The following is a 17516-nucleotide window of genomic DNA, read 5'->3' as shown; positions in this document are numbered from 1 at the left end:
CTCCCCGGTTCATCTGAGAAGACGGCTCTAAATTCTAACATCAAAGATTCCAACTCTTCCTTTTCTTGCTCGGATAGACAATTCGTAGATAAACATTTTTCTTTCACTTCGGTTTCGATACTATTACTAGCCTGACATTGGTATACTGCATACCCAAGATCACTAAAATCTGTTAATAGATTCACGGTCGGTGCGTACTTAATCTGTAAGGATTCGTAGCAATTTTCAGGTACTTGACTATTAGAGAACTTCACTTTAAAAGTACATGCCTCCTTATGGATGATTAAGGAAGAATCTTTAAAATCTAATATAGCTTTATATTTACACAGCCAATCTATACCTAAAATTATGGCCACATTTAAGTTGGCTACGACGAGTACAGAGTGAGCAATTAATTGTTTAGCAATTTCAAAAGTTACATAAACTTCTTCAGTAATATTTTGACTTCTTTTACCAGTAACTCCTATAATTTTCACCCCAGTTACAGGTAAAGTCGGGAAATTCCAATATTTTCTTTTAAGCTGAAATAATTCTTTGGATAAAATACTTACTTCGCTACCCGAATCAACTATAATATTTACTTCGGTATCTTTAATATAACCTTTAATAACGGGTTTATATGTTACATTCTCCCTTATCTGATTGTCTTCCTGAAGTAAATCTTGTTGCCAGTCACCGTCCTTTTGGCAGCTTAATGATAAATTGCAATTGGGTCTTGGATAATCTTGACTAATAGTTCCCTTTAGTTGACCCGTACTAAAGGACTTTACTAGTTTTCCGAACGTTCTATGATGACGTCACCTACCACTTGACCTTCATTAATTACTTGAGGACGATTTATCTCTTGATCGTTATTGTATAATTTCCGGACTTTAGAGTTATTACCACGATTTTGTTGGCTCTCTTTATCTCTAGATTGACGTTTTATATAACAGAACCGGCTATGATTGTTGTTATTAGCTTTTCGTGGTTCTGAATTATTATTATTGTTTCGAGGATTGTCATTTCTACCAAATCTAAACTTCTCGTCTTCCCTTTCTCTATTAAGTATATCTAACTGCTCTAAATATCCTAACAATTCGCACGGCTGTGACCATTCTCTTTCTATCATTCTTTCCTTTACGTAATACGGTAACCTACTAATTAGGACTCGTATTAAATGACTTTCAATAATTGGTTCTTCAATTAATTTAGCACGGTTTAAATGCCATTCAAAATAATTCCTATAACCTCCCCACCGTTTAGAATATGGAGGAGGGTCTAACAACTCTAAAGTTAAGTGTTGTTGTTTTCCTCTTGACCAATAATTTTGTTTAAACTGCTTAACAAAATCATCCCAATCCCTGAATTCATTTCTATGCAGTACTGCCCATTCCGCAGCTTCTGCTTCTAAATGTCCTATTACAAATTGAATGCGTTTTTCATTACTCCATTTAGGAGATAATGATGTTTCAAAAGCTTTTATAAAGATTATAGGGTGCAGTTCGCCTCCTGGTTTGAATACAGGAAATCGACTTGCTACATTTGAATTTGTCGTTATGTCATCCAGACATTCTGCGAGAGAAATAGTCGGATTTTGTTTAGATTGCAGAGACGGAGTTGCATCGGATTGGCTTGCCGTGATTGCCTTATTCATATTGTTGTCATCCGTGCTAGCAAACTCGATGCGACTGTTGTCTCTGATTATGTTATTACCTCTGCTACCTGAAATGTCCTCGTTATTATCTAATTCCGATAATCGTTTAGTAATTTCCTGTATCCGCATTTCTGTATTGGATACGCGATTAGCTAATATCGATTCTTCACTGTGTTCACGATGTGAACGCTCTGTACCTTCGTCAATATTATTATCTTTGGCAGTCTCAAGATTACTGCATATCTCAGTAATTAAAAATTTCATGTTTTCGATTTCGGTATGGTCCTTTTCTACTTGATGAGTTAATGTCTCTAATTCTACATTATCTATTGAAGAAATCTCTACAGGTTTGGTAGAGACCTCTTTAATAGATTTCAATAATTCTCTGCGAACAGTTTCTGTTTGCATAGAAAATTCATCTCGTAACATATCGTTATTTTTCTGTATTTCATTTACAACTAAGATATTGACACTATCTAGTCTCTCGGTTAAGTCAGTGATATCGTTTCGCATGCGAGCTTTTTCCTCGCGCGATTCCTGGATATGTTCTTCTAACCTTTTACAATTATCAGCAATCTTATTACTAAGTCCTACTAGTTTTTCCTGCATTTCAACTTTAGAAGCCTCTATTTTATCACTTAATACTCGACTGGTTTCATTAAGATGTTCCTGTAACCTGTCTGTCGATTTTGTTAGCTCCCCTTTAAGTTCCTCTTTTAATCTAGCCGTCGATTCGTCGTTAGACTGTTTTAATTTAGCCATAGATTCTTCGTTAGACTGTTTTAATTCCTCTTTTAATCTAGCAGTAGATTCTTCGTTAGATTGTTTCAATTTAGCCATAGATTCTTCGTTAGACTGTTTTAATCTAGCAGTAGATTCTTCGTTAGACTGTTTTAATTCAGCTAGGAAATCCCCGTTAGATTGTTTTAATTTAGCGATCGCCCTAAAAAGGGATCTCATGCTCCTATCGGACATAGATTGCTCTTCGTCTGACATTTCACTTCCCGACATTATTGTAAGATATTAACTATTTACACACGCAGACTTGTAATCAACAATCCTATAAAAGCACACTTCCTATGTACAACACTCCACTTCCAACTTGAAACAAACTCACCGGACACTAATATTGTAATTTGTAGTTCTCGATGATCAGTGTGCTGCTATGGGCTGCAGATGTAACAGCCGTCGATGCAGCCGCTGAGATGCTGCGACCCTGCTTCCGCAACCGGCCGGACGCTGAGTCGAACACCGGAAACGTCGCTGGCTGCAACCACGCCCGGCACCGCCGTAGACAGGCGAAGCCCTCAGCAACACCTCTAATACCAGCCGGAGGAACGCCCCGCAGCTGACGTACTGGGCCTATTAGTTTAGGGAGAAAAAAGGTTGTCGGGGTTTGCAGCGTTCAGCTGCTGCCCAACAGACGCGCCTTCTCGTGGAACAACTGCGTGACCGTACTGCTTGGCTGCAGCTCCGTCAGATGCCCACACCCACGAAGTCGCCGCTGGCTGGTGAAGGCTCCACGAAAACTCGCGTTGACTTCCGAAGGACTCTTGATTTCTTGTTTCGTACCTGTGTGCCTTAGTTGCACACAAGTCCTGTTTCTAAGGTCGCCACGGTGCGGTGTAACGTTACGTATTTAGTTTTCGTTTGATATATGTATGACCATGTGCAGACTTCGTCACCCACGTCAGTTACACTCACTTCAAAAAATTATTTATATTCTTTTTTAAATTGTCATAGGATGGTTCTTGAACGAAACTGTAAAACATCCGTTGAGTCGTATGCAAAGAATTACATCACTTGGGCCAATTGGTTTTCGTAAACTTTTCCCAATTTAAATTTCGTTTGTTTCTCCTCAGAAAATTATATCGACACACGTTATCTTGATCTAATCGATATCAGAATCACACATTAAATAAACTTTTTTTTAGACTCAAAGTTTCGGCCAACGCTGTCTGAATCAATAATCTTGTCAAAATATATTATTAATCCGTTCACATAACTCTTCATAAATAAATCTTCAAGACACGTGTTTAAACTTTAGTAGCATACACTATTTTATTAGCTTCCTACACATACAGATGTGAACTTGAGCGTTGACAGACAGTGACTAACTTTTCAATAAGGTTAAGCTCGTCATTGTTGTACAAAAAGAGTATAAAAATTCATTTTTAATTTTTTAGAAACACGACGCAACAACTCGGTTCCAGGATCTTCTGTTGCTCCTTGGCTGTCGACCCGCGACGTATAGCGGCCAGCAATTTCCTCTCTGGTCGCGGCAACGAAGATGCTGTCCCCGTTCGTTGCGCCGATCTCTCCGTACATGAAACACATAAAAAAATACAAAACTTTTAGATAATTCACATCTATTATAAATAATAAGAAAACACATAAACAAAAACTAAATTAAACTTATAGTCACCTGCAAACTGGGCTGACTTGGTGGATGGGTGACGTTTAATTTCGTCCCACTACAACGGCTTTTATCAACATGTGGCCATCGCACTGAATATCAATGGCGCGCACATTATAAATTCTGGATATCATGACAACGTACAATTCGAAGGAAAAGGCCACCAATCTTTTTCTTTTAACTATCTTATTTATTCCGATAAATTCTCTAACCTAAACACACAAATTCTATAACCTACAACAATAACACATGAGAAATTCCGCCCAGTGGGCATTGCTTTACATTGGTGAATCTCTATATTATGGTCTCGTAATTATTTAACGCTACAGTGCACTTTCTGGATAGGATGGTGGATCTTTTATTATATCTCACACTTCGACTCTCACAATCATCATCACGACACTTTCCTCCAGACCAAGCAGTACAAAAGGAACCCGCATAACCCACTAATCTTTTGAAACTACCTCGCTACTCTCCCATGCAAACCACACATACCTAAATTACATGACATACACCACACTACAATATAAAATACTACACAATAAATAGTCACAACACTATCACTTTCAGCTTTCCCACTTCAATTAGTATTTATCCCAGTTTCACACGACACTGCCCCACTTTGTAATTCTACTTTCCTACTATGAACTCTGGAGATATATGCACGTCTTCCTGTGCGATGCAAGCCAAGTGGCAATGCTGGATAGACGGCCGACTCACCTTGCTTCTCTCTCAGAGTTTGAATCTAGCGTCACACGGAATCATATCACGCAAAGTAATATTAGGAACATATTCATCACACACGCGAGTCCTCAACTGATACCATGGACGAGTACTTCTCTTAATCCTTTGTCTCACACACAGATTGAGACTCACACAGTACTCACCACGTGGAAGTACTCGTCTCTAATTTCAAGTCCAGCACACGCCATTTCTTAAATATTTCAACTTATGGTACACACGCTATTTCTTAAATATTTCAACTTATTGTACACACGCTAGTAATTCAGCTTAACTTAAGCACACCGAAGTATTCAACTTATTGCTACACGTGGTCTCATTGTGACCGTTGGTCACTTCCGAAGATTACTACGATCCCATTAATATTACCTGCCTGACATTTAATTCTCCTCACAAAAGTTCCTGAAATAGAGAAATAATTATTTCAAACTACTCTTAAATATTCCACATGCATACCATGTCTCCACTCTTTTGTCTTTACGGAGCACACCCAAGACAGGTCTTAACAGCACAAGATCCAGCGGCAGAGTGCTGAAACATGGCCGTTCTTCTGGTCATCTCGCACCTCTGTCGAGGTGGGGGAAGACCATGCTACCGTATAGGTCAGCCACATTTCAGGCGCTCAAAGCTCAGATAAATTTCATCTCTTTGGTCCCACCAAAGGTGGCCAAAGGATCGTCTCAACGATGATCATATATTCACATTCACTATCTGCGGTTAGCAGACGACCATACATTCATTAATTTCACAGATCTCACCAAACTGGATGTAGGGATTTATTTTGAGGGAGTGCACATGTGATCAATTAAATAAATAAATTATCATTCTTTCCCACACTGGTATCTGGCATCGCTGTATTGATTGAAATTGAGTTATTTTACAAAAAAAATGTGTTGTTCTGACAAAAATAATGAAGTATGTTGTACATATTTTCAATTTCGGGCGGTACTGTACCCTTTCAACTTGAAACCATTAGGAACACTTCAGTCTTTCGAAAGCAGCTCAAGTTGACTGTCGGTGATGATGAAACCTCATGAAGCGTTCGAGGTATAGTGCTGGACTGTTGGAACCAGCCAGGAGGAAGTAAGATTCCAAAGAACTGGCCCAGAAAATACAGTAACGAAAACAGTTATCAATAGTGGCCACACTTGCGACGGGCCGTCATCCTTGGCGTTCATTTGTAGAAAATAGGCTTATTTTCTGTAGTCGACGGCCGTTTTTATCCTTTCAAACTGATTAATTATGGGCAGTTTGGGCACCTTCAGATCATTTCTCTTAGCTACAGAGTAACTTACCTTAACGGAATTAAGTTTCATTGTCTTACTCTCTTGCATATCTTGTGAGACTATCACACATGGAAGAGCGCGCAGCTTGTGGACTAGTGGCTAGCGTTGCTGCCTCAGGATCACGGTGTCCCAGGTTTGATTCCCGGCCGGTTTTGGGATTTTCTCTGGCCGAGAACTGGGTGCTTATGTTGTCCTCATCATTTCATCATCATCGTTTGTGACAGTATTTACAGTCATGTTCATAAATTAAGGATAATGTGGTGCCACACAACGTGGCACTACACAAAACAGGCGCTAATAGCATAGGCACATAGGGAACACACACGACACAGATCTGTAAGTCCACGGTATTGGTTATAAGTTGAGAAATCCGTCCAGAAACACATGTGCTACAAAACGCCACTGTTTCCTGCGCATGTACCCCGACATCATTACGGGATATGATCACCATGCACACGTACACAGACCGCACAACGGGTTAGCATACTCTGGATCAGGTGATCGAGCAGCTGCTGGGGTATAGCCTCCCGTTCTTGCAACAGTGCCTGTCGGAGCTCCTGAAGTGTCCTAGGGGTTTGAAGACGTGCAGCGATACGTCGACCGAGAGCATCCCAGACGTGCTCGATGGGGTTTAGGTCTGGATAACAGGCAGGCCACTCCATTCACCTGATATCTTCTGTTTCAGGGTACTCCTCCACGATGCCAGCTCGGTGGGGCCGTGCCTTATCATCCATCAGGAGGAAGGTGGGACCCCCCGCACCCCTGGAAAGGCAGACATACTGGTGCAAAATGACGTCATCAATATGTGTTATCTGAGCCATTTTCAACACACAGTCGCCATTCGCACGTCTGAAACCGTCTGCACACTTACTCGCTGCACCGTACTCTCGCATGCACCAACACACCTTTGCGTATGTGGACTGCTGCCAGCGCCACCGTGCGACAGCCGCAGGTCAAATGCACATTATGGTCATACCCCGAGGTGATTTAAACCAGCAAACCGTCCACCAGAGCGTTGTTTCACCATGTATCAGTATTATCCTTAATTTATGAGCATGAGGGTAGATTGGACTGTGTAAAAGTTGGGACTTTGTACGGGCGCTGATGACCGCGTAATTGAGCGCCCCACAAACCAAACATCATCATCAGCTCCTGGAAGAAAAGAAGTTTCACACTATCTGAGTGAAATTATCCACTACCCTACGTACACGTCACGAGAGACGAGCCCGCCAGTATAAAAGAAGGCGGGGAGTTCAGTGTTGTCAGTAGAGAAGGAGTATAGCAAAAAGGGCTCGGTGAGAAGGGCTCACGGACTTCTAATGTGGAATAGTCATTGGAAGTGACCTGAGTAATAAATTCATTCCGGCCGAGCGGTTCTAGGCGCTTCAGTCCGGAACCGTGCTGCTGCTACGGTCGCAGGTTCGAATCCTGCCTCGGGCATGGATGTGTGTGATGTCCATAGGTTAGTTAGGTTTAAGTAGTTCTAAGTTCTAGGGGACTGAAGACCTCAGATGTTAGGTCCCATAGTGCTCAGAGCCAGTTGAACCATTTAATAAATTCATTGGGAACATTTGAGCGCCAGTGAAACTGCTGAAGTCGACTGTTGGTGATTTGATTATGAAAAGGAAAGGCGAAGTAACGACCACAGCTAAACCGACCAGCCTGACCTCTCGTACTGCCGCCCAGCGACCGTCGAGCACTGCGGAGGGTGGCTGTAAAATATCGCGTGAAATCACGTCGCGAGGTGCCGGGGCTAGCAGTTTATTTAACACTAAATTCTTCTACAATCTACATATGTAAATGATGCTCTAAGGCCCCCCTATTCTAACTCCGACTTTTGCTGTTGCACATGGATTAAAAAGATACGCAAACTGACTGTAACGAACCCTGCAAGTGGAGTAGAAAAAGAGTTTGGCACCTGCAATAATTTAATTTGATAAATAAGTTAAATAAAGGAAGGTTTCATTAACGTAGTGAGAAATGATAGGATTGCTCTGCAGATTAACAGAATGAAAGTTCTGTCCAAAATAACAATATGATTTATTAAGACTAAACACAAAATAATAAACAAAAACACATGAAACATTTACAGTACATCAAATTGGCTCAAATTGGATACTCAAATAAATGCTGTGAAGGTGAAGTTGTCCCTAAACTAGATTATGACGTCTATGACGAAGTGGTATGTGGAGCCAATTCCTTGCAACTCAAATCTTAAGAGAGACACACAGCTAACCCAACATTAATTGCTGCTACATTAGTGAGAACTCAGACAATGAACACCCAAGACAGAACAAAGTTAGAAGAGACAAACAGGCGCGCCCTGCTGAGCTCTGATTATCACCTAGCAAAATTGCCTGCTTTGCCGATGCTGCAGACGTACATTACCAAGCTGTCTTCTTAACTGCACGGACACGATCTGGCGTACTGGAGGCGATGGCTGGATGCTTCGACATCCCGTCGTGGTGATGATAATGTCACTAGTATAGTCTGAAACAAATTATCCTGTTCTGGTTGTTCCAGACTAAAGACTTCCTAGCAATACAAATGCGCCTCTGAGGGAGACGAAGAAGGCTCGCCACACAATCACTGATGGTACAGTGATAGATTTTAACAAGTGAAGTCACACAGTAACTCCGATACAGTCAACTTCAGCCAAAACTGCTCAAGACAGACAACATAGGCCACTTGTATGCAGAACGCTCAATTGCCAACTGTACTCGGAAAGTTACGCTGATGTCGAAACTTCAGCCACTTCGTTAAACAGTTACAATCAAATAAAAGTATATTAGACAGCCAACGGAAGGCAGTCTGTCCAGAGCAGCGAGAGCTCAGTCTTGTAATCTACCCTGACCGAAAGCCGAGAGCCGACTACCCACAAGAGCACCCGTACAAACCGAACACAGAACATTCCCGCCCCACGACAGTGGCCGTGGTTAACCGTTCCAATCAGCAACTCGAAAATCGGCGGAAAACTCCACTCTAGTGCCGGAGCACTACCATTCCACCAATGGAGATTCTTGGCGCCAATTTCTGCGCCGATTTTGCAGAAAGCGCGGGAATTTGCCCGCCAAAACTGCCTGGGTACAGAAGTCATTCCCACGCCTCACTGGTAGCATGCCAGAAAGTGTTTTCGCTATGTTTCTGCGAAGTAACGGGACCTCTAGCCCAGCTGCTACTTCAGGCCCCTCCGAGCATGTCTCCTCCACTATTCTACCATGTCGGCGTCTGGAAAGCATTCACTCGACTCCCTCACACCCGTCGGCTTACCCTTTCAAGATCAGCAGAGCCCGCCTGTCACCAGACCACCCGGGTGACGAGAGACACTGCATGGGAAGTCCGCGTGTGAAGGAATAGCAACTTTACACCGCATGCAATTGGAGAGGAAGATAGAAATATGAGAGGGGGCTCATGCCATCTCTCATAGCCCCTACGCCATTTTATATTGTAATTGGTAAGCGGTTGGCTCACTTAGGAGCAAGCTAGTGAGTCAATCGCCCAAGTACAAGCTTGCAAACTGACTCCACATGCCGCACTGTATAAAGAAAATCACTGCAACTGATAAATGCAGCTCATAGCGGAAGGATTATTTATGATGTAGCCAACTTCACCTTCTTAATATGGAACTCTAACACTCACATCACACATCCATACCCAGGGAGCCCCTTCCAAACACCGTTTCACACAGACATTCACACACTGCATATGGCCCGGGCATGTGAGCCAAATATGGAGCAGTATATTCTTTATAATCAGAGTTGGAGTGCTCCGCAATTAAATGCCCAAGATGTTACAACAATTTGAATCATTAAACTAACCTGAACTCACTCACACATGATACTATTTAAGTTAACATTCTCTTTATGATCTTTCAGAATCTAATTACAACCTCCGATTCATTCTGTCTCCCTGCAGCAAGAATAACCTTTACAAAATGTTCCCTGAACTGATGGTCCATTCACAATGACAGTGGTGGTATCTGCTTCAGTTTATGGGGACTTCAGGCACACTGTTTGCATACCCACAACAATAAATACAAAATACAAAAAAAACAACATGGTGTGGAGAACAACACAGTAATTTGTAATAAGAATTACAGTGTAAAACACAAACACATGCAAGGTATAACATACATTACAAAAATAACACTAGAGAAAGAAATTTAAGAAAAAAAACAAGGTTCATGGGGTGTCAAGTTGTGCTTCCACATTGCACAATGTTCACGACTGTGCTGAGAATGAGGCACAAAATCACGTTGTTAGAAATATTCGAAGCACTTCACAAATTCCACAGTACTGACATCACATAGGGCTAAACGTCAGGTGTTGTTGCTACGTTGTTGCAACGGCAATGGGGTGTGCTGGAGCATCTGCAGTACTCTGTTGAGATTGCAGCAAGACCCAAGCATATGATCACGGCAGTACGGTAGGAAGACACAGTGATAGGCTCTCCTCACGTCGATAATTGTCTCTGAGGTCTACTTGTTGGGATACATCACTAGTCTAGGTCTCTTCTCTCGCTGGACAGTACTTTACGTTTCCCAATATTGCACTTCGACGAGGGATGATGGCACGTGGAGTGACTCCACAAGTATGTGAGGTCATCCATACAGGATCGAACTAGGAGCGACGATTGCTACAACTGCTCTCAAATAGAGAGGAGAAGTTAGAAATGAGACCATTCATTTGTTAGAGTGTGTGGCACGATACTGCTTTGTGTATGCAGATCGGCCAATGCTAGTGAGTTGTAGAAACCCAAACAGGTGAGTATATAGCGTCCCTTTCTGTCCTGAGGCAGATGAGGCGCAGGTTCTGACACGATATGTGATCTTCTTCGTGTACTCACGACAACGTGGTCTGCCGCAGGGAATCCCTCCAAACGGCTGTCGCGTACGGAGATCTAGCAGGCTGTCGCGTGTGGATCGCGTGTCAGTGTCAACGGCCAGCCTCACTTTCGCTTGTGGCCCAGCAAGGATTCCGCCTAATCCCTCAGGTATACGGCCCGGTGACTGACAGCTTGTAGGACCGGATGCTCTCGCGCCCTTCACGTCAGGTGGCGCGCTGACGCTCCCATTCTTGCAGGTAGTCGATGACCTCTTGTTTTTGCTCCGCCTGGCCTCTGCATTGCCACGATTCCCGTCATCTGCACAGTTCTGACGAAAATCTTATGCCTGACTTTTTCCCATGACCTTCTATTTTTAATAAATTTACATAACGATACATTGATGGTCTGTCATTTCAGACACTCTTATTTTAATTTTATAGTTATCAATCTACGGCTATTACTATAACCAAATCTCGGTGTATCTAAGCTAGACATGGAAATAATCTATCTTGATATTTGTGTAGAGACCGATCTCACTATTGTATATGCTGTGTGACAACTGATGCTATGTATTGTATGAACAACTAAATGTGCGGGCCCGCACTAATATTACTATTAATTATATAGATCGACAGTTGACATGCTCAAGAATTAACTACCATTTTCCAACGATCTACATTCTATGTCTTTTAATTAAATTATGTTGTTATGCAGGTCTAAGTTTTACTGTGCTATAAAGAACATGCAACTATTCTACTTTCGCTCGCCCGTCGTCCCTCCGTCTCGGGTCTGTGGTTTGGTGACCTGAAAAATAGCATCCCAACAGGCGCGCGCCAAACACTTGTGGTAGAAAACCGCCACAATATGAAGGATCTAGTTATTGTTAAATCCTAAAGTTTAACTTATCCTAGTATATGGTACTCTCTCTCTCTCTCTCTTTTCTCTCTCTCTTTTCTCTCTCTCTTTTCTCTCTCTCTTTTTTTATTTTATTTTATTTTAATTAATTAATTAATTTATTTATTTATTTTTACCTTATACAACACTCTTACATAATTCCTGTTACGCTGAGATGTCTCGCTGCTCGCCGCTATTGCCGACAGTGATGTGCGCGCCGTACGACATGGCCTCCGAGTTCTCACTACGCCTCACTGAAACTCCAGAGACTGGGTTAGCCATGGCTATACAAGACAATAAATTTATAGTTGCAACTTCTTTTTCTATGTTATGCGGTATTCGCGATCAAAGCACACCTTTCCAGAGGCAATGTAATATGACCAAGCCAGAACTGGTTCCTGTTGAGGATTCCCTCGCCCACCACACACCAGCTACACAGTATGTCACGAATCTCCAAGTATAATTCCTTGGTTATTCATCTGCGAGCAGCACGCTAAATCCCCAACCAGCACATTGGCATGGTAGGCTTTATGCCCGCATTTCTCTCGTCTAGGGCACCTTTGGAGTCAAACGCTCACAGGTTAACCCCGACTTGCAAGACAACGATGCTGGCGCAGCTCTGCAAAAAAACTATACTGCCCATATTCATCCTCGAAATCACGCAATATACCACAATCTTGCAGTGCACTGACGCGTGCCTGCAAGCATTGGTATGAACGTCTCACGAACTGGTTGTGGCCGCTATGGAGCGTATCACGACTTCTCAGAACGCTTCTAAGAGCACGTTCTTGTATGCGCCCGTTTGTGCGACATCTCCTCACTCCTCATTATCCCTCAACATGGACACCAGACAGGAAAGGACTAAAACATTGCTCATGGAAAGATAGTGTCTCCTACTCCACTGACATTGGAAGTCGCGAACAGAAACAAAAAAGGATAGCAGCAGTAAATTCTTATGCGAGACAACGCAGCGTGTTAATACTTTAGCAATCTTAATCTATTAATGCAACGATTATTGTTCCCCGAAGAAAGGTTCATATATTTGCCTATTCTACTATGTACACCACTTACACTACTACTATAGCAAGGTTCATGTATTTGTCCATTCTACTATGTACACCACTTACACTACTACTATTCCACGAACTCCTTTATGTGAGAGATGTGGTGGAGTCCTATGGACTTCTTTCCTTTCAGCGTCTCCAATTCATAAGCATTGTGGTGAGCTGCTCTCCTTATACGGTACGGGCCGTTGTAAACAGAATAGAATTTTTGGCATTTCATTTTTTGTTTGTTCGAAAGTCGGAAAGACTTCACGAGCACCCTTTGTCCAATTTGGAAGTGTCGTAGCCGGCCGAAGTGGCCGTGCGGTTAAAGGCGCTGCAGTCTGGAACCGCAAGACCGCTACGGTCGCAGTTTCGAATCCTGCCTCGGGCATGGATGTGTGTGATGTTCTTAGGTTAGTTAGGTTTAACTAGTTCTAAGTTCTAGGGGACTAATGACCTCAGCAGTTGAGTCCCATAGTGCTCAGAGCCATTTGAACCATTTTTGAAGTGTCGTAGACGAGCTCCCCTGTCGGCACGTCTCTTCCTGACCTCTGCTGCAGCCCGTATCCTCTTGAGAGCCAAATCCACTATGGCTTGGTGCTGCGTTCGCGCCCTTGGTGGGAAGTTTACGACCTCGGTTATCAAGTCCGGTTTTTCAGTACTGTAATGGGTGCCAATTTCGTTATCCCATGGGGTGCCTCATTGATCACCTCCTGGAAGTTTTTAAGGGAAACGTCCCATGTCGTGTGCTGTTTGTTACAGTACAACCGGCACTAGTTTCCGAGTTCCTTAATAACCCGTTCTGCAGCATTCGAGCTCGGATGGTGTGAAGATATAAAAATGGGGTCAATTTTACATCCACGCAACGTCTCCTTCCATATTTTTGACTTAAACTGTGGCCCATTATCAGAAATAATTCTACTCACATGACCAACCTGTGGTAGGAAATCCCGGATTAGGGCTCGTGATACAGTTCGTCCTGTCGCCCTCTTCAGTGGCGTAAAGGTAACGTATTTGGACGTTAGTTCAACAAACACTAATACGTAAGTATATCCTCTTCTTGTTCTTGGCAAAGGCCCCATCAAATCTGTTGCCGCTAATTGTCTTAATTTGGTCGGTACGATTGGGTACAATGGTGCCTGCATGCTCACAGTGGTGTGATTAGCCTTTTGGCAGTCTTTACACACCGACAGTACCCTCCGAATTCGACGCTCCATGTTTCGAAAGTAACACATGGTCCTTAGCTTGAGATTGCACTTGCGTGGTCCGAAGTGTCCATAGCTGAGGTGAGTATGCCATATAACCTTGTTTATTAGGTGTTCAGGGATGCATACCCCCCATTCAATGTCATTGGCATAATTTCGGTGGAAAATTATGCCTTTCCGCAAGAGGTAGAACTGCCTGATGGTGGCGTGTCTTCTGTCTATCCATTTCTGTTTCAATAACACTAGGGCTGGGTCCTTGTCTTGCTCCTTCTTGATGTCCTGCATACTACAGGTAATAAAATTTTCAAAGGCTACTTTCTGCATATAGAAAAGGCAGTAGTGATTTTCCTCCAGATCTTCTTCAATGTTGTGCTCAAATCCGATCGGTGACCGTGATAAGGCGTCTGCAATAATGTTCTGACTGCCGGGGATATATTCTATCGAAAAGTTGTACTGCTGCAGATATGATGCCCACCTAATGAGCCGCCTGTGATTAAGCTTTGCAGTGATCCGGAACTCGAGTGCCTTGTGGTCTGTGTAGACCCTCGTCTTGCGACCAAACAGAAGGTATCTGAATTTTTCAAACGCCCATACAATAGCCAGCGCCTCTAACTCGGTTACTGAGTAATTCCTCTCACTCTTGGCTAGTACTCTGCTACCAAACGCAATTGTCTTCCACACCCTGTTTCCTTCATGTACATAGTCTTGGGACACCATGACACCCAGACCTGAGTATAAACTGTCCGCTACTATGCAAAGCTCTTCCGCTAAGTTAGGGTGTGATAGGATCGGTGCTTGTAATAATGCGAATTTTAATGTTTTCCATTCGGATTCGGCCGCCTCATCCCATTCCCAAGGAATCTTCTGTCCTGTAAGTTGATGCAACCTAGGACTGTTCTGAGTTTTGACAGGTATAAAGCGGTTGTAAAAATTTATGATCCCCAAGAACCCCCTTAACTGCTTCTTTGTCGTAGGAATGGGAAACTTTTCAATCGCTTCGATCTTTTCGGGATTTGGCGCAATGCCCTCACCCGTGATGGTATGTCCTAGAAATTTGACAGAGGACGTCCCAAAATTCGATTTTTCGATATTGATAGTCACTCCGTATTCCTTGAATGTCGCAAGGAGTTCACCGAGGACCGCATTGTGCTCTCCCCAAGATTTCTCCGCGATCAGCAAATCGTCCACATAGCTGGTGACATGACGTTTCAATTTATCGCTTAGTATGCCGTCCAGCCCCCGAATGAATGCGGCAGACGAAACGTTCAAACCAAACGGTAGACGACGAAACCGGTAACATCTTCCAAATGCTAAAAAGGCTGTGTACTGTCTGCAATTTGGATGGAGCTCGATCTGCCAGTAACTCGATTTTAGATCAACTGATGAGAAGATTGATATTCCATGGAAGTTTTGTAAGAGTTCCTCTAATCGTTCCGGTCTGTCTGTTTCGGGTTCTATTATGGTATTAATTTGTCGCGAGTCCAAGACTAAACGAATACTACCATCTGCCTTCTCGACTACTCTTAACGGGTTATTATAGGCTGAAGCCGTAGGTTCTATTATTCCTTCACTCAGCATTCGCGTAATTTCAGCTGCTACTTTCTGTTGATATGCCAAGGGGATTGGATAGGGTGGCACACGAAACTGGTTGTGCAGACGTACACGGAATTCATATTGGAAGTTCTTTATTGATCCTGTCTTGGGAATGAAGACCTCCGCATGTTCTACTACTAATTTATTAAGTTCTTTGCGGTGGTCGCACCTTATATTCTTTATTGCTTCCACTTTTTCTCCTATTTTCTCCTTTATTTCTCCCATTATTCCAACTTCATTCTCATCCGTGTCCTCTCCTCTACCCGCAACGTCGCCCTGTTCTTCCTTTCTGTCTTTCAGACACGCATAGTTTATCCGTACACAGTTAGACGGTAGTTGAGCTGGGATCAGCTGGTCGTCGAACTTAATGTGGACGGGATTCCCTTTCCTCAAAACCACTTCACCTCGTGCTAGATCAACTATCGCTTCATGTTCATTTAGGAAGTCCGTTCCTATTATCATGTCGATCGCCAGATTTGGCACGATCCAGAAGTTAGACTCTGTTTTGTGTCCTTGGCAGGAGAATTCCAGTCTTGTTTGTTGGGTGACCTCCGTACATTTACCCGCTAACGCCCCTTTTATTTTGGTTTTCTTAACCGATAGGACAGGCCAGTCCATCTCCTGAGAGCACCTCTTGTATGCTGCCTCAGATATTGCTGTTATGTAGCTTCTACTATCTATTATCGCATTCATACTCTTTTCAGCTATTGCTACAGTGATAAGAGGCTGCCGATCCTGTCGAGGAGTTGTTTTATGTTCTTCGAGCAGGATTTCTGATAAATCTTCGTAATGTATCATCCGTAGTTGGCCAGGTCCGAGATTACGTGCAAAATTCCGGCGGCCTGTATTCGCACTAGTCTGGCGTCAATCCCTTGTTAAGCTCCCCCTCCTCTCACGTGCATTAGGATTTGCGGGTCTAGTTTCAATCTCCTGGCTCCACTGTTGTCCTTGGTTTCGCTCTCTCCAATTACGGTCGCTTTGCCGTTCGTTATTCCTCCTATCCCAGATTCCTTGTCTAGATTGACCCTGCTCCCTGATGTTCTGGTTTCCGTGTCTTTGGTTTCCATAACCTTGAATAGCGTAACCTTGACTTCCGTAACCCTGATTTCCTAACTGACCAGTGCGATTATGCTATCTGTTGTCGTCTTCCCTTCCTGGCCCGTGGTATTTGTTACTTTGCCCCTTCTTCCTGTCCTTTGCGTCTTGTTTATCAAAGACTACTTCGAGTTCGCCCAATAGACTCTTGAATGCTTCTATGTCAGATCCACACTTCCCGACAAGTGTCTGTTGGTACCTAACTGGCAATTTGGAAAAGCAAAATTTAATGATTTCTCCGTTGCTATATGGACTATCTAAAAAATGATTCTTCTTGAGTAAATCATCAAGAAATTTGGTTGTGCTCCTATGCCCGTACACTTCCAATTCAGGACAAAATATTATTTCCTCTTTAATCCTGTCTTGCGTTTCCTTTGACCGGTAGGTCTGCAGGAATGCACCAACAAATTCCTGATAAGTCCGACACGTCGCTGCCACACCTCGCATCTTCTCCGCGGCTTGGCCTTCGATGTGTCCACATATGAATTCTAATTTTGCCTGGGTTGGCCATGATGCCGGTAATGAATTTGTAAACTGCATCACCCAGCTCTTGGGATGCATCGACCCTCCATTTTCTTTGAACTTCTGGAATTTTAGTATCGACAGGAAGTGATTGTGAACAAAATCCTGTCTGATCCTCGCACTGGTGTTGTCACTCGTTTCCGATACTTGCACGTCTGCTGAGTGTCCTGTTCTATCTTGCTGATAACTGTGATGTGCTACCTCTGTATCACAGTGGAAGTGGCACTCAGAATTCACTCTCCTAAGTGGGCTACAATT

The sequence above is a fragment of the Schistocerca piceifrons genome, chromosome 1, assembly GCF_021461385.2.
Source record: "Schistocerca piceifrons isolate TAMUIC-IGC-003096 chromosome 1, iqSchPice1.1, whole genome shotgun sequence".
NCBI lineage: Eukaryota > Metazoa > Arthropoda > Insecta > Orthoptera > Acrididae > Schistocerca > Schistocerca piceifrons.
Note: the sequence above shows the minus strand (reverse complement) of the source record.